Source organism: Pongo abelii, chromosome 11, assembly GCF_028885655.2.
Source record: "Pongo abelii isolate AG06213 chromosome 11, NHGRI_mPonAbe1-v2.0_pri, whole genome shotgun sequence".
Taxonomy (NCBI): Eukaryota; Metazoa; Chordata; class Mammalia; order Primates; family Hominidae; genus Pongo; species Pongo abelii.
This window is the reverse complement of record NC_071996.2, coordinates 120,846,939-120,864,977: the sequence shown is the minus strand read 5'-3', so window position 1 is coordinate 120,864,977 and position 18,039 is coordinate 120,846,939. Positions and strand designations below refer to the sequence as shown.

The 18,039-nt window shown below is 41.2% G+C and overlaps 1 long non-coding RNA gene across 4 annotated transcripts in view; it reads left to right on the top strand.

The window, feature by feature from the left end:
• Positions 1–18,039, top strand: part of LOC100936373 (uncharacterized) — a 512,798-nt gene that overhangs the window by 317,736 nt on the left and 177,023 nt on the right. For 2 of the 4 annotated variants that reach the window (XR_002914124.3, XR_010136104.1), the window contains 4 exons: positions 3,939–4,107; positions 10,605–10,687; positions 11,290–11,485; positions 12,554–12,774. This is a non-coding gene — a long non-coding RNA (uncharacterized LOC100936373). Of the gene's footprint in view, positions 1–3,938; positions 4,108–5,037; positions 5,137–10,604; positions 10,688–11,289; positions 11,486–11,605; positions 11,677–12,553; positions 12,775–18,039 lie in introns of all 4 variants that reach the window. The other 2 variants (XR_010136103.1, XR_010136102.1) reach the window with 2 other exon arrangements.

Genomic DNA, 18,039 nt, shown 5'->3' with positions numbered 1-18,039 from the left:
TTGCTATAAGAGGAGAGAAAGAAATAGTGCCATGGTATCTTTAGGTGTGTGCCTAGAGGGGCGGCCCCAGATCTATGGGTTTGTTTCTGAGAGTGAGGATGGGTTGTGGCCCTGCAGGATTGCCGCTAAAGCTGGTTTCTCATGTTGTGTTGGAAAAGGCCATTCTGGGAGCTGGGTCATGAGCTCCTGGAGAAGCAGAGTTCCCCAGCCCTTTAAATGGAGGAGCTCCCATAACAACCAAACAAGCGGGATTCCAAGCGGGAAGATAACAATGATCTTGGAGCTTCTTCCTACTCAGATTAGATGCATGAAGGTAATAAAAACCACCCAAAAGAAACTGCAAAAAGAGGCCTTGGGAAGCACATTCAAGAGGGTGAAAAGGAAGAACAGAAGGAACCCGTGGAAAGAAAATCTTCCAGACCAAATGATGGTCCAAAAATAATGAGACCAAAGTTCAAAAAAGTAATTTAAACCAAATAAGGCAGGGAAAGCCTAGCCAGCAAGGGGCGGGCTCACTCTGCAGGGAGCAGGCGAGCAGAGGGGATGGAGCTGAGCAGAGTTCAGTTCAGGACAGCCCATGGGTCAGAGGGAACTGAGGAATGTGCCCACTGCCCAGGTCAGCAAGGGGGGCAGCACCAGATGGCATGCCTTCTTACCTCCCCTGCCCCAAGGGGCCTGGAGCATTGCCACCACCCTCACTGGTGACAGGGCTGCTTGAAGTTGCAGAGCACAACCCATCTGGGTGGGTTTGCCGCCACTGCAACAGAGGGCCTGCGGGACCAGGCAAATGAAGGAAGCCTTACTTGCTCATAGCCAAGCTTCTTTTCAGGTTCTATTTTATATTTTATTGCAACAAAGAATTCCAGGGCCATACTCTGAGCCAGGGATGTTGGGTGCTAAGCTCATTAACTGCCTGCTCAGTTTGTGGACTTGTTCTTGCTGAATCTGTAGTCCAGTTACTGCCAGTTTCTTAGTGTCAGAGCCCTCATAGGGTTCATTTGTGCATCCTGCATGTGGATATGTGTGTGCATTTACCCAGATTTTTAAAAAGCTTTCTATTTACCTTTTCTATTTAGCACATACCCTCTTCCATATTTAAAACTCCACACCTTCTACCACAGCTTTTAGAGTGATAGCACTGGGTTACACTATATGTTTTCACAGGAATTGAGCATTTAAAGAGGTACTAAAGTGAACATGAAAAATTTAAATTCCAGTTAAACAGCTCTCAAAAACTCTCTCTTCTTTGTGCTTTCCCCGATTATGATATCTGATATTTATTCTTATGACAGAGGACAAACTAAACTGTGTATCACAGTCACTGATTGATTCACTCTGCACCACTGGTCCCCAGTGGCATTTGGGGGCAATGTGATGTCTTTTTCTTAACTCAGGGCCCTCTTAGTACCTCCTTGTCCCTCTCTGGAGCACTTATGAATTCTTAGGTCCACTGTTCACCCCAGGCAGGCCATGGAGTGCAAGCAGTGCTGCTGGAGGCTTGTCTAGCTGGTCACTTTCCCGCTCCACTGCTAAAGTTGCCACCCTCACTCAGGCCATGCTGAATATGGCTCTGTGTGGGGCTCTTCCAAGATGCTCCCAGCCTCCCCTAAGCTGTGTTTGGGAAATAGTGTCGCTGGTCACCTCCTCCAAATATTCTCAGGTTCCTTCCATATCTAGTTGGAAATGTTCACTATGCCTCCTTCTGATCTTGGCGTTCACCTCAGGCGTGGGGAGATTAAGACATGTAAGTCACATCTCTCTGCTGTATTTCTGTCTTTCTCTCCTGCTCACAGCCCCCTTGGGACACACAGATAGGTTCCCTTTCCGCTCTGGTCTTCAGAGTAGGGTGTGTGTACAACATTCCTCTATTTTCTTCCCCCCCTGGCGAGTGATTTGCCCATCCCTATTTCCTGAGACATGAAGGCAAATAGGGTGCAAGGAATGAGAACTTGTTTTCACAGATAAGTGAACACAACCTTTGAAGTGGTTAGAAAAACACAGCAATCACATTAGCATACGTAGACCCTTGAGGCTGGCTGGGAGCCCTGTACAAAAAATAAAAATAAAAAATAATAAAGGCTGCTTTCTGGCTGAGAAGGGAAGGGGAGAGTGAGGATTCTCAACAGCATGGGGGTAACAACTCCACAGGTTCTGCAAGTTTTTCTCTCTGAAAAAGAGGACTCTTGACTTTTCCTGCTTTGCTCTTAATTTCAAAACAGCACACACACTTTCATCTCCCACAGGATGTTCCTAGGAGCAATAACACCAGGGATGAATTTCTTCCCATCGCATGAGCAGGATGGCACAATGAAGATGCCCCCGGGAAAGACCCTCCTGTTTTTTTCTAATTCAGAAAAAGCAGAAGAATAATATGATACACATATCCCCTACTCATATTTAAAATGTTTACTTTTTTCACTTAGGCTTCAGATAGTATATTTCACAGTTAAAATTGAAAGCCATTTTGTTCCTCCTCTCCATCCTAGTCTTGATTCTTTCTCTCCAGCAATGACCACTGTCAATAATTTGATATATACTATTCCAGTCCATGTTTTTATTAGCTCATTACAGATTTTATATATCAGATAATAGATGGTATTGTTTTGTAGTTGTAAAATTTTGGCTGAATAATACACTGCATGAATTGTTTTTAAATTTGTTTTCAGTAAACAGTATGTTTTTGAACTGTATATTTTCATGCATATAGATACAATCCCTTCCTTTTTTTTTTTTTTTTTCTGAGATGGAGCCTTGCTCTGTCACCCAGGCTGGAGTGCAGTGGCGTGATCTCAGCTCACTGCAACCTCTGCCTCCCAGGTTCAAGCAATTCTCCTGCCTCAACCTCCTGAGTAGCTGGGAATACAGGCACATGTCACCATGCCAGGCTAATTTTTGTATTTTTAGTAGAGACGGGGTTTCACCATGTTGGCCAGGCTGGTCTTGAACTTCTGGCCTCAGGTGATCCTCCCGCCTTGGAGTCCCAGAGTGCCGGGATTACAGTCATGAGCCACCACACCTGGCCAGTCCCTTCATTTTAAACTGCATTCAAGTACTCAATTTGTGAATACAAATATCTATTAATTCCTCACTAAAAAATATTCATTTTTCAATCTTTTCTCCCAGTGTTTTATTTTTAATAATAGGAACAATTGGCTTTACCTAATACTTCAATTTCAGCCCAAAATTGGCCAGAAGACATCGTTCCCTTAGAGCAGCCTATCTTCCAGTTGACACTGAACTGCTGTCGACTGGCAGATAGTTGAGAGTCCACATGTGCCCCCAAATAGTTGCAGACTGTGTGTGCGGGGCCTGATTCTGTTCTCTTCTCTGGAAAATGGGATCGTAACTGTTTCTATCTCCTTGGGCTGTATGAGGGATTGGTGGTGTGGAGCATGTACCACAGTGTCAAGCAGACACCCTGTTCATGCTAATACATACAGCATTTAATGCCTGGTATAGACCTAGACCCCTGACTCCCTGGCCAATTGTTTTTCAAAGACACTCCCTGCCTGTGTTACCACTGTTGGTAAGACCATGTCTCAAAGAGTTAATCATCTGCAAGACAGAAATCTAACCACAAGAGGCAGAGGCAGTAGGCTGTAGAGTTAAGTGGCAGGCTCACAACCCCAAGTGCTGTCAGTACACAGCTTCTTCTCGCCAGCAGCTGTCTGTACTCTGGATTGTTTTGAGCGTGTCTTTGCGGGGCTTGCTTGTGCCTGCCAAGTTCAGCTGCCTGCAGAAGCACAGCTCAGAGCCGTCCCTATAGGGCTATTCCTTGCACAGATTCGGCCAATCAGAGCTCTGTTACCAGGCAGAGCCTCTCTCTCCAGCTCTGGTCAGTGTCAGCCTAGCTGTCCAGGCACCCTTTTGCAATTTTCGTTTGAATTGATTTTTTTAAAAGCACCTGATATACACTTTTCTTCTTATTCTTCTCCTAGTCCTCTATTCAAGGCCCTACCACAGAGACACACAGGAACGGAACTCAGAATCACAAACAAAGAAACTTTGATCCAAGAAAGAAAATGATCTTTAAAAAGACCCTCGTTTCATGCTGGCCAATGCTGAGAAAATCTGCTCTGGAGGATATTTGGAGACGCTGATTAAAAGGTAGTACCATCACCACATATTTAACTTCCCCCTCTTTTTCCTCTGCTTCTAGGAGTAGAGAAACCAACAAAACCAACGGCAGACAGATGGTAAGTTTCAAACAATCTGTCCCCCACCCCACCACTATTCACACCTTTCACAAGGGCCTAGCCACAAAGCCAGTGCAACATGACACCAATCATCAGCAGAGTGGAGGTGACAGACCCTGCCTTTCCCCTCTTAGGGCATATTTGCTCATCTTCTGGCTTCCCCACTCCTCTCTGATAAGAGAAAGGACGAAAGCAAGGCAAGCGCATTCCTGAGCGGGAGCTGCAAGCGCCCAGGCTCATGACTACTGTGGAGCACACTGGAAGGGGAGAAAAGGAGGGGGGGAAGATTGAGGGACCAAGATGGCGGGATAAAATGCTGTGGATGGAAGGGCAAGTTCTCCTGGGGTAGGAAGTATGAGGGGTCAGGGAGTTTGGGATGCCAAAGAACAGGAGAAGATTGAAAATTTAATAAGCAACCTTGACCTATCTTATGGCACATCCTGAAATGTTAGAAGAGATGTGAGTACAGGTTGGAATACCGGTATACCCATGCTGTTTTGAATTCAGTAATGCTTTGGTACTGAAACATGCCCCATAGCTTTCTAAGTGTTACACTTACTTATACTGAATTTTTAAAGCAGTTTTATAAGAACATATGTAAGTAGATCAGTACCATTAAAATGGGGTTAATTTTTTTCCAAGTCACAATGGTGTAGGGCAGGTTGTGGTGGGAGGATTAATTATCTAGAAATCTGGCTAAAGCTAATTATTAAACTGTTATTGCTAAAAGAAAGGGGGAATTAGGCAGAAAGCCAGTCTACCTTGCTTCAAATGGATTTTCTCTAGAGATCTGATCCTCTCAGTCTCTTCCTTAACCTCTCCTTCTCTTCCCCCTTTCTAGATGGTTGTCCCAGTGGAGGGGGATTCTTAGTGTTACGTAGATAGCAAGCACGATGCAAAAGTGTTGAAGCAGGAGTGTAAAGAATAATTAAAACACCTGGTGAGTTCTAATTTTATTTTTGAAGAACATAGCTTCTAAACAAGTGTAAAATACAAGCCATGGCCCTAAAAGCCAGGGTCTAAAATAAATGAGTTAAAAAATATCGTCATTCCCATATCTTAAAGTTTTGCAACTTCTCCCCCTACTCCAAACAAAAAGAATCCTTTTAGGAATGAATATTTCATGTATTAAAGTGACATTTTTTATATTAGGAATTTTTAAAGGTTCCTAATAATCTTTTTCTTAGTCTAAATTCAGGTAAACTTAATACTTTTGATTTTAAAAAGTAAACAGCAGTAAGATCTCATTTTTAGAAAGTTACGCCTATCAGTATACATTGAGAGATCACAAGAACAATTCTTACATAAAAGTAACAAGGGTGGTCTTAATGATGGAATACTGGAATGATTTTTTAAACTTTTTTATACTTTTCAGTTTGAATAATTTAAAAAACAAAACTATATATTGTTTTCTACAGGTAGAACATACATTTTTTTAAAGGAAAAGAGATTAGGCAATCAGTCGCTTGAGAAGTAATTGAATGCCAAATATTAGGTTGGTGCAAAAGTAATGGTGTTTTTTGCCATTGAAAGGAATGGCAAAAATCGCAAATTACTTTTGCACCAAACTAATACTTTTTCCTGTAGATTTCATGAGGTTTCCTCTGTGTGTGTGTGTGTGTGTGTGTGTGTGTGTGTGTATGTGTGGGTGTGTGTAAGAGAGAGAGAGATAGGGAGAGAGAGAGAAAGAGGGTAGCAGTGCCTCAGTGCATCTATTCCCAGGAGACATTTTGTGCTATCTGAGTTCCAGGAATGAGGACCAGACAGAAGGGGCAAAAGCAGTAAGAGGAAAAATGGAGATCAGGAAAACTGGCCATGACTCAGCAAAAACACAGTGACATTTTCAGAAACCCAAAGCCTCAGACATTACAAAGTCGCCCACACCCCTTGCTTCTGAAGAGAGTTGCCCTGGCCCTCCCCATTTCAAGTGGGCTCCAGCCTAGGCTGGGTAAACATTGAGAGCGAGGAGTGAGGAGGCAGGTGGGTGGATTGTCCCTCAAGGTGCAAGGAGGGAACAAGTGCCCTGTCTGTGGCTGATTGAACTGGGGAGGACCAGAGGCCGGAAGGTATTCTCAATAGCCAGTATTTCTCAGAAACACAGCGGAAGTCTCCCAGACAAAGCAGACAGGTTGGCATCCCTTTCTTGAGAGTCAGTAAGAGGGAAAGGAGTGAGGCAGGCCTAGCCAACATACCAGGGACAGTGGTGAAATTTCGAGAATCTGGAGGGTCTGCCAGCTGTGCTTCCCACAGCAGCTTTCAATGCCTGCCCCTGAAAAGCTGGCATACACCTGGCTCCCAAACCATAAAGGGACATACCTAGAGTGAAGGACCAACTGCCCTTAAATTCACTGCCTTGTGCCAGCTCCTAAGTTACTGTAGGGATCTGTGTGGGTCTGGGCCCTCTGCATGGGCCCTGGGACCCTTCAGAAATCTATTATTGTGCTTGGCATCCCATCTTATCTTCTCCTTGCTCTGCTGTTAGGTGATGGGTGAACCTATCAACACCCTATCTCCTGTCACCAAGTGCTCAGATTCAAAACTGAAATCCAGTTCCTACTAGATCACTAGCCCTCCTCTTTTACTTCAATTTCTCATAGCCTACAAAGAAAAGAAGAAACAACACATACGAACAAAAGATCAATAAAATAACAGAGGAGAGATTTCCTGGCATTGGGCTGGGGGCACAGCAGGAAATTCTAGCCACACAAACGACGCTCCATGGCCAGAGAGTTATGCATCATGACCCTTGGGTTGAGCAACCCTAATGCAATACCAGGGTGTTAAAGGGCTGGAACTCTCTTGCCCTCTGGTAGGTCAGTTCTTAGCTGTAATATAATTTTACAGATGAAAAATTCCAGAGAGCAGTGACTTGCTCTGTGTTACACAGTGAGACATAAATACAACGTACAGCAGCGACATAGGCCTAGTACTAATTATTTGACATCCTAAGACCTTTCCTTTATTGTCTGAAGTGGCTTAGCTGAGATGAATATCCAGCATGTTATTACAGCGGGAAGCCAGGCCAGCAGACTTCATTGTCCTCAATTCTGTCTCAGTTACACTAAGCTTTCCTACCCCATTACCTAAGTTTTGAGATGTAAAGTGGAAAGACACATTTAGTTGACATTGCACCAAGACAGAAGTTAGAAATTCGTCATGCTTGTGCCTCCCAAGTCTCTGGGTGCTGATCTGTTTTCCTCTTGGCCCAGGCTCATCTTCAGGGCCACTTTCTCTTTCTTTCTTCTACATCAAATATCAACCCAGCCCCTTTGTATATCTCAACAGCGATTTAGTGGACACTCTAGCTGACTGATTTTGTTCCATTACAAAATTAGTTTCCCGCCAGGATAGAGGGGGAGATTATATAGACAGACATACATTTACAAAAACAAAAGGAATGTGGAAGGGTGATATGGAGGCACTTTCAAAATGGCAGGACCTGCCTCCAGGCCATGACAGCTTCTGCCCACAGCCCAGAGAGGCCACTCATATGCTGTGAAAGTAAAGGCATTACCTCATCTCCTTGTCACCACCTGAGTGATCCATGAGTGGGTATTCTCTCCTCACTACAGGTGAACTTGGTCAGGACAAGAAGCTCCAAAGGCTTAGTCAAATTCTTTGTTGGTGCTACCCTACTTGGTCGTATTATATAAAGCTGTTTAGCCAGGCCCTTGCTTCATACATTCCATGTCACTGAACAAGAACTCAAATTCTGGTTAGCTGCCACCCCTTCCAAGTAAATTTTACTTGATGTGCAGTTATGTGCTGAAATATACTGTGTCCTGTAGAAATGAGCAAGGTGAGAGAAGGAGATGCAGAAGGAATCGAGTTGCACACTTTGGATCAGATTTGTGCAGGAGTTATATGGATGAACTGACATGCCCCAAACCAGATGAAGAAATCCACCTCTAAAGCTCAGCCAAGAGCCTGTGTATAGAGGGCTTCATTGTTTATAATTTCCATGTCAGTGCTTCTCAAATGCTCACTACTCCTCTCTTGTTTTGGCCTTACTAAATTGGGGTCAGCTATGTGATTCTTGCCCCTGATTTATCAATGTGAAAAGAGAGTCTTTAGGGATTTGACCATAGACAAGTCCCCAGGGGAGTGAGGGGTGGAGGTAGAGTAAGTATTCTGCTTTTCCAGCCTCTTTCCTCTTGACTCCACTGCCTTAAAGCAAGGTGTCGCCAGAAACCACGGTCACCTCCTCTTTGTGAGACAAACATGAATCTCTCTTGGCCTATTACTCCCAAGGAAAGCAGAATATAAAAAGACATGTCTTTAGCCTTGCCAGATGGCTTCGGGGTAAAATTCTTCCCCAAACCAAGTGTTAGAGTCCAGTCAACTGTTTCAGCGAAGGCAAGAAGTAACATGGAGAAGTATTTAATCCTCTTTCTTCCCCAAAATTCCATGACATCCAAGCTTGTGGTGAGCAGGCCCTGCCAAGGCAGACAAGATCATTGAGCTGAAATCAAGAGAATGGGTCCTTGGCAGAGCAGACCCTTATAAGGATGAAGATTGGATGCTGGGGAAACCCTACCAGCCCTTGGCAGTCCGAAGGTCTGAGGTTCCAGACTGGGCTCTCTCATTTTCCATACCTCCCTAGGAGCTGGCTGCATAAGGCATGAAATAAGCTGAAGAATCATGAGCACCATCCAACCCATCTGGGAACCCACAGTGGAAATTTATGGGAGTAATATGTTGGGACAGCCCTGGCTTCTTAAGACAAATGCATATTTTTGTGCTTTTCTGCATACTTTGTACAACTTTTCATTTTGAAAAAAATGAACAGGTAGCATGAAGAATGACTACTCATTCTTCAAATGCTTTGGAGAAGCCAGAGCTTGGGGAAGCCAATGAAAGGGAGGATGAGGGTAACCAAGGAAAATTGCTCTCAGGAGAAGCATGAAGGAGCAGCACATTGGGTCTCAAACCCTGTTATAATGAATGCTTGGGCATTTTGTGCTGGGTTTTTGTGATAGAATTAGCATTAGGACTCTTGAATGAATTCATGGGACACAATTTATGCTCCTACTTTACACCAAACACTAGAAAGGTAAAAATAAAGAATGAATAAGGGGTGGCTTTTTCACTTAAGAAATGTTTTGCTTGAGAAATCAAAGCTTTGAAAGCACAGAGACTTCTATTTAGATGTTTATTTTAACTGCTTTTTTTTTCCGTGCTCTTCCTTACTCTTTTTCCTCTCTTCGCTTTTTCTCTCATCTTTTCTGCAAAGTTCTGAGTCTTCTAAACAAGACACAGCCCAAGTCATTGTAATTCAACAGATATCGAAAGAGCAGCACCCTTATCTAAAGAGACACATCTGCACATCAGACCCTCAATGCAGGACACTACGAATGGGCTATATGGAACATTTGGGAAATCTCTTAGCAGAGGCTGATTCTAGAGGCATTCACTGTGGGTTGTATCTGAGAACATTGACTTTGCTTCAGGAGCCTCAAAACTTCATATTGGGACCTGCAGGAGAGCAAATCAGAGCAAATATGTTGGAGACTTTCCTGCCTCATCCTGACCAGGAAAGAGCAAAAGGTCTGAGAGCCTGGCTAAGCGCATGTGGGCTCCATGGACTCTAGATTCTGCAGTGAGCTATTCTTGACTCCCACACCCTATTCCAGGTTCTACCCCCAACACAAGTGGCCACTCCTCAGTTTCCCCATTTCTTTTTTCTCTCTCTGCCTCTCAAGTACCCATCTCTTTCAGATGCCCTGTTCTCCACTTCCCTTTACAAATTCCTTCTCAAAGACCTCATCCATTCCCATGGCTTTGATTGTCACCCACAGTACATGTTGTCTCTCAAATCGGAACCTCTCTCCTGGGTTCCAACCCTGATTGATTATTGGGTGTTGCAACTGAATTTCCTTCTCGAATAAGACACACAGTCTCAAACTCTTGACCTGTTTCCTCTCTGGTATCTCCCATCTTAATACATGTCACCAAGATGTAACCAGTCTCCCATGCTAGAAATCTGGAAACATCCTGGACTCTGTCCCTTTTATCGCCCTCCTTAAGAGTCACTAATACTATTGATCATGGTTTCTAAAACTCAATAGAAATCAGCATCTTGGCTTTCTCACCTGTTTCTTCCGTTCTTCAGGCCCGTTCATTTCTGTCTGCAACCATAACTCCTAACCATCGAGTGATCCTCACACCATGAGATTGTGAATGAATTCCTTCACCTGTCTGTGGTATTTCTTCATCTAAAACAGAAGGACATTGAACTAAATCTCTGAGAACGTTTCTAGCTCTGACATTCTTTAATTGGTTAGCTTGCATATATCACAGGCCGTAAAGCAAAAAAACTGAGTTTTCTCTCCTTTCACTTGTTCCTTGCTTCCTAATAACTTTTTAAATTCTTCTTTCTCCATTTTGCTTTTGATTGAAATGTGGCAGCCCAAGACCCAAGCAAGGATAGGATTTCCCAGACATTCCCGAGGGAGAAAATGCCATGTCCTTTCCTTCTGGTGTCACATCAGGTAAGGAAGTTGCCTGGGGCTAAGGCTTAAACAGAGTGGGTGTTGTTCTCATTGTTATCGTCACTATTACTGTTTCCAGGGCACTGCTCCATGGCTCTGCAGAGGCAGACACTCAGGTGGAAAGTTATAAGACAATTTCCCCCTGTAAATTAATCAGAGGGCGCATATGAACATCTTGTTGCCACTTCACCCCCACCACTGTCTCTTCAGCTAAGACACCAGTTTAATGAGGTAGTTCCTAAGGCTTGGAGTTTCCCTAAAGTCTGCGTCTCCTTTGGTGTTGATTGAGAAGCTCCATCAAGGGCACCAAGGGGAGTGGTGAGATGGTACCCTTGCTGAGAGCTGGGGAACTCACCATAGTCTGAAATAACAGTGCCCTCTGTAAGCGTGAGGAGTCACCATTCTTTCTGACTTCCCACTGGCTGGGAGGTGATAGGGAAGAGATAAGACTTCCATTCTCCAGTCCCCTGAAGTTGGTGTTTTGCCTTACATTGTGCGGGAAGTGGGCAGTTTGTCTTAAATGTCTCCCATCACTTTTCTTTGTACTAAAAAGATCATTGAGAAATGGCTTTTTTTTTCTTTTATACATATCATCTTCCTAGAATCTGAAGGCTGCTAGAGAAGGGAGAGAAACATGAAAGTGAGTCCCATGCTGATTGTTGTTGAAATACCTAGAAAGAAACTGGCAAAGACTATCCAAGGGATGCTAAGACATGTCCGAACTTATAAAACAGTAGAACCTGAATAGGAATTTGAAGTTGTCTATACTCTCCTCAGCCACACCCTGCCATTTTACAGGTATGAAAAATAAAATTTTCAGCAAATTAGTGATAGATACAAAGTATTTGGATGCCCAATCTTGTGTACTTTCCATTACCGTCTGTTTCCTAATTGTGTGTGGATTTCCTTGTTCTCCAGAGCCAAGGAGCATCAATATTTGGCTTCAGAAATGCTGCTAAATCTTGAATAAACAGGAGTGAACAAGCAAGGTAGCATTCAAGGTCTCTTACTCCTAAACCCACTTGCAATACTAGTATTAAACCCTGGGCTCCAGGCTGCTTCAGTGCTATTCAACTTTCTCTTTACAAAGAGAGGAGAAAATGTGGGGGTATCAGACATATCCCACCCTTCCAAGGCCCCGTGCAGACTCTTAAAAGATGAGAGGATTTTTGTTTGTGCATATGGATCAAAGAAAGACTTTCTTGAATTTTGGTCAGCAGGGTTTGTTTTAGATCTGTGAAGGGTGGAAGAGGTCTCAATTGAGTGATGTCATGGAGGACTGGGAGGATCCCTTTCCTCACACAGAATCACTGTTGAGGTGCCTTCAACCATTAGAATTCCGCTAAGGTAAAATACTGGGAAATAGCATAGGTTAGGAGTCATAGTACCTAGTTTCCAAGCCTGGTTCTGCTCCTGTAATTTATAACTTCATCCATATGTTCATTTAATTAGGAAACAAAACAGTCATTGAATTAATATATGTCTTGTACTATTATATGTGCTGAGTATTCAGTGTGAAATAATGCAATATTTTTATTGATCTTATATTGTGGTGGGGAAAGCAATAATTCACACATACATATATAGTATAATAATACCAATTTTATGAAGGAAGCAAAAATCAAATAAGGCAGTAGAAAGTACCAGACAAGGAGATGTGTTTGTATAGGGGTGTGTTCTAGTGCTTTAAAATAGGTCTGCAAACTCTTTCACCTTCTCTTCAAAAGGCGCAGCCTAAGCTACCTCCCCTTGAGTGTGGGCTTGGCTTAGTGACTTCTTCTAGCAAATAGAATAAAGTAGAAGTGATGATATATGGCTTTCAGGCTGGATAATAAAGCCACTGTGTCTTCCTCCTCCTGTTTTTAGATTGTCTTCTCTGGGGAAGTTAGCTGTCATGTTGTGGGGATACTCAAGCAGTTTATAAAGAGGTTCATGTCGCAAGGAATGGAGGCCTCCTGTCAACAGCCATGTAAAGGAACCATCTAGGAAACAGATTCTCCAGCCCCAGTCAGACCTTCAGATGATTACAGCCCCTACCAACCTTCTGACTGCGGTGGAAGGAAAGTTCCTGAACGAGAACCACCCAGGTAAGATAATCCTGGATTCCTGACCTAGAGAAACTCTGAGATAATATTTGTTATTTAAAGCCACAGCTTTGTGGGACAATGTGTTAAACATAACTAATACATGTGATTAGGGAAGCTCTTAATGAGAGGCTAACAGTTGAGCAGAGACCAGAATGAAAAAGGGGAATGAGCCAGGTAAATATATGTATGAAGAATGCTTGAAGTAGAGAGGATAGAACTGGTATAGGTCCTGTGGTTAGAACAAGCTTCATATTTTTCAAGGGAAATTGCAGGACTTGGAAATGGGCAAGAGATACCTAAGTATCCATTCAGTAGAGAGCTGAGCATTGTCTAGGGTATCCTCTGGGGATATCTGATTATATTGAGATGTTTCTCTTTAACTGAATTTCCATTTTCTAAGTTATTTTACTTGTGGAAAACTGACAGTAATGCAAATGATCCTCCTTAAAGAAATACAATGAATTTTGTCTAATAGAGATGTGACTGAATTCTAAACAATACATTTTAAGCAGCTCTATTGAAATATGATTCTTATACCATACAATTCATCCGTTTAAAGCTTACAGTTCAGTATTGTTCAGTATGTGCACAAGCTTGTACAAACAGCACAACGATCTAATTTTAGACCATTTTATTGCTCCTCCTCATCCGTACAAAGAAACCCCATCCCTATTAGCAGCTCGTTCTCATTCTTTTTCATGTTTTGCTTTCTCCATCTCCCAAGCCCTAGGCAACCACTAATCTACTCTCTGTTTCTATAGATTTGCTTATTCTGAAAATTTTATGTAAATGTAAACATACAGTATACAGTCTTTGAAAACTGACTTCTGTCAGTTAGCATAATGGTTTCAAAGTTCATCTATGCTATAACATGTATCGATACTTCATTCTTTATTGCCAAATAATATTCAATTGTATGGATAGCTATATTTTTGTATTATTTTGTATAGGTAACTATTTTCTCCCATTATGAGGTTTGTCTTTTTCACTTCTTGATGGTATTATTTGCAAAATAAGAGTTTTTAATTTTAAATCCAATTTATATTATTTCTTTTGTTGCCTGTGCTTTTGATGTTATATCAAAGACACCATTGCTTGACATAAAGCCACGAAGATTTATTTTTTGTTTTCTTCTAAGAGTTTTAGTGTTTTAGCTCTTACATTTAGGTTTATGATTCATTTTGAGTTTATGTCTGTATATGTTATGTGGTAGAGATCCAAATTTATTCTTTTGTATGGGGATGTCCAGATGTCCCTCCACAATTTGTTAAAAAGAGTATTCTTTCTTCATTAAATTGTCATTGCACTTTTGTTGAACATCAACTGATCATAAAAATATGGTTTATTTATGCACTCTCAATTTTGTTTCATTGATCTATACATCTAGCCTTGTGTCAGTACCATACTTTCTTGGTTACTATAGATTTGTAGTAAATTTTGAAACTGGGAAGTTTGAGTTATCTAACTTTATTGTTGTTTTTCAAGATTGTTTTAGATTTTTGGGGTCCTTTGCATTTCTAAATGAATTTAAGGACCAATTAGTGATTTCTACAAAGAAGCAGCTGCTAACTTGATTGGGATAGTTTTGTACTTGTGGGTTAAATTGGGAAGCATACTCATCTTAAAAAATATGAAGTCATCTGATCCATGAACATGGACTATCTTTCTATTCATTAAATTTTTAATTTCCTTCAATGATGTTGGTGTATATTTTATTAAATGTATTCCTAAGTATTTTGTTCTCTTTAATATTATTATAAACAAAATTGATTTCTTAATTTCATTTTAGAAATTTTACTGCAGATGCATAGAAACACAGGTTATTTTAGCATATTGATCTTGTATTCTGCAAACTTGCTCAACTCATTTACCAGTTTTAATAGTTTTTTAGTGAAATTGTAAATAGTTTCTATATAGAAAATCTTGCCATCTGCAAATGGAGATAGTTTTACTTTTTCCTTTTTAAACTTTGACTTTCATTTTCACTTCTTTTTCTTAAATAATTGCCCTGGCTAGACCCTCCCTTACAATGTTGAATAGGAGTTGCAAGAATGTACATTCTCATCTTAATCCTGATCTTATGGGGAGAGCATTCAGTCTTTTACTATTAAGTATGATATTAGCTGTGGGATTTCCATAATGATCTTTATCAGGGTGAGAAAGTCCTTTTCTAGTTCTAGTTTGTTGAGCATTTTTATCTTAAATGGGCATTGGGCTTTTGTCAGTTTTTTTTCTGTGTCCATTGAGAAAGGACATAAGAAAATGCTTTGCTCTTTCTTCTGTTAGTATGGCATATTACATTAAGTAATTTTTTGATGTTAAACAAACCTTGCATTTCTTGGATAAGTCTCACTTTGTTTTAGTGTATATATGTATTTATATGTTGTTTTAATGAATTTGCTTGTGCTTTGTTGAGTACTTTTGGGTCTATATTAATAAGGGATAATGATCTGACATTTTGTTTTCTTATGGTGTCACTTTGTATGATGACCCAGTAATGCTGACTTCAGATGACGAGGTGGGAAATGTTCCTTGCTCTTGTGTTTTTTGGAAGGGTTTCTGAAGTATTGGTATCAATTTTTCTTTGAATGTTTGCTGAGTTTTAAACTTACTAATGCAATTGTTTTACTTGTTAAAGATTTATTCATTATTTCTATATTTCTTGAGTAATTTTCTGTAATTTGTGTCTTCTATAAATTTATCTAATTCAGGTATGTTATCTAATTCATTGGTATGTAGTTGTTCATAGCATTCCCTTATAAAATTTTTTATTTATGTAAAGTTGGTAATGATGTCTCTTCTTCCATTCTGACTTCATAATTTGAGCCTTCTTTCTTTTTTTTTTTATTATTCTAGCTAAAAGGCTTGTCAATTTTATTGCTCCAGACATTATACTTAGTTTTCCTATTGGATTTTAGGCAGTTTTGCATCTATCAGTAAATTCACGCCAACATTTCTGTCACCCTACATACCTTGTTCTTCAAATTCTTTTTTGTAACAATATTAACAGGTTACTAATTCATTAATTAATGAGTTGAATTTATTCTTTTATGAAAGTGATGTTTTTAAACTTTTGAAAATTATATTTTAGCAGAAAATATGAAAATAAGAGTCAGAGAGTCATGGAAAATGAGATGAGAGGGAAAGACAGGGCAGACCATGAAAGGCCTTGAAGGCCATGCTAAGAAGATTAGTTTCACTCTGAGTGGGATGAGAAGCTTTTGTCATCCCCTTAGACAAGTCTTGCCCCTAACTGAGACCTCAGCTATCTGTAATATGTCTCTATGCCTCCTCACAGGGTGACTGTGAAGATAGAATGAGACAGAATAAAATCAAAAATTGCATTGTTATTGTTAGTGCCCAATTGGCTCACCTATGAGGTCAGTTTTCAGGTACTAACAACTTGGCCTAAATTTATTGTTTTCAAATTCTTACCTATTACCAGGATTTCTGAGGGAAGCAGATACAGAGAATTTCAGAAGGCTATGCCCTGGATTCTGAGAAGGGTAATTTTGCCCAAGAAAATGCTGGTGATTTGTGCATGGATATGGGATACAGTATGGTCATTAGATCCCTGGAAGGAAAGGAGACAGGGCTGGAGAAGTCTGAAAGCTCAAAAGGCAGATTTGACCTGTGTCTTCAGAACTCCACATGGGACTGACTGTAGGTGGTTAGAAGGCTAAGGTGTTAGAGGGGTAGGGTTGAGGAGAGGACACCCAGGTCAAGAGAGCAATGCTGGGGTGCATTTCATGAAGCTGATGGAAGGCCTGAGAATGCAAAGGTTTGAGCTTAAAGAAGAAAGCAAAATACTAGACATGAGCATTTGCAAAGCAGGTTTAAGGCATCAGTGTACTGAGATGTTTGGAACTGAGCGACAAAGGCCAAAAGGAAGGATAACACAGTAAACCAGAGAAAAAATTCCCTTGCACAAATTAACAAGCATTTCTCCTTAGCCTACATCTCAGGGTATTCACAGATGGGAAAATGAATCAAATCAGTATCTCTCTCATTTTATTTTCTTTATTTTTATTTCATTCTGCCCCTGGCTTGACCTAGATCTTAAGTTATTCATGGAGATTTAAAAATATATTCCAGCACTCAAAATCCTCCCTGGCAAACTTCTGCCAATTGCATAACGTAAATTTTTGTTGTTTATACTAGCTCCGTTTTTCTTGTCTGTGTTTTTCAATAGTCCCTCAGCTTGCCTTTCCCAGAGTTCAGCTAAAGTCCTGGGAAGCAATGGTAACCCCAAGACAACCTCTCAGGCAAGTCTAATGGGCTGAAATAGGTGGCCTCCAAAGAAGGAGAATATACCCAGGGAATGGTCTGAGCACACAGCCCTGGTTATTTGGGTAATGGAAATCTAAATTACTCTGCTCTCAAGCCTTTTGAAGGGGCTTAGTTTATCAGCCGTGACCCAGTACATAGGGCTATAAAGTATGTTCTTTAAAGATTTTCTTTTCTTCCTCTTTCTCTCCTTTCTATTAAGAGTAGAAGTCCTCAGGAAAAGAATCGTATAAACATAAGGGCAGAATTAAGATAAATGCATTTCTTTTCCTTAGGAAATTTTCCATGATGAATGAACAGCACTCTACCCCTTAGCCAGCCAGGTCAAGTGTTGGGTCTTTAAAGATTCACTTTTCTAGAGCTGAGGCTGGGGGTTGGGTCTGGGGACCTGATAAGGGATGAGGGCTTGTGAGAGAAAATAGTTCTCTAGAAAAGGAAAACTTATGGTCAGTGCTGATCTCTCCTAAAGGTCTGCTGCTTCTTGGTGGTTTCAGAGCTGATGGTGGACTCCGTATTATTGCTTTGGGGCCTCTCCCACAGTGGCCCTCTGGAGCTGATCTGACCATTCACAGCTGCAGCTGTGGGTGCTGAGAATACTTATTTATTTATTTATTTATTTATTTATTTATCTATCTTTAGTTTTATTTTAGTTTTAGAGATGAGGGTTTGTTTCATCACCTGGGCTGGAGTACAGTGATAATCATAGCTCACTGTAGCCTCAAACTCTTGGGCTCAAGCAGTCCTCCTGCCTTAGCCTCCCAAGTAGTTGGAACTCCAGGTGCACCCCACCACACCTGACTATTGTTTATTGATTTATTTATTTTAGATTTTGGGTCTTTCTATGTTGCCCAGGCTCTTCCTGAACTCTTAGCCTCAAGAGATCCTCCTGCCTCAAGCCTCTGAGTCACTAGGATTGCAGGCATGAGCAACCAAGTCTGGCAAAAATACTTTCAATAGGGGGTACACTGCTCATCCCTG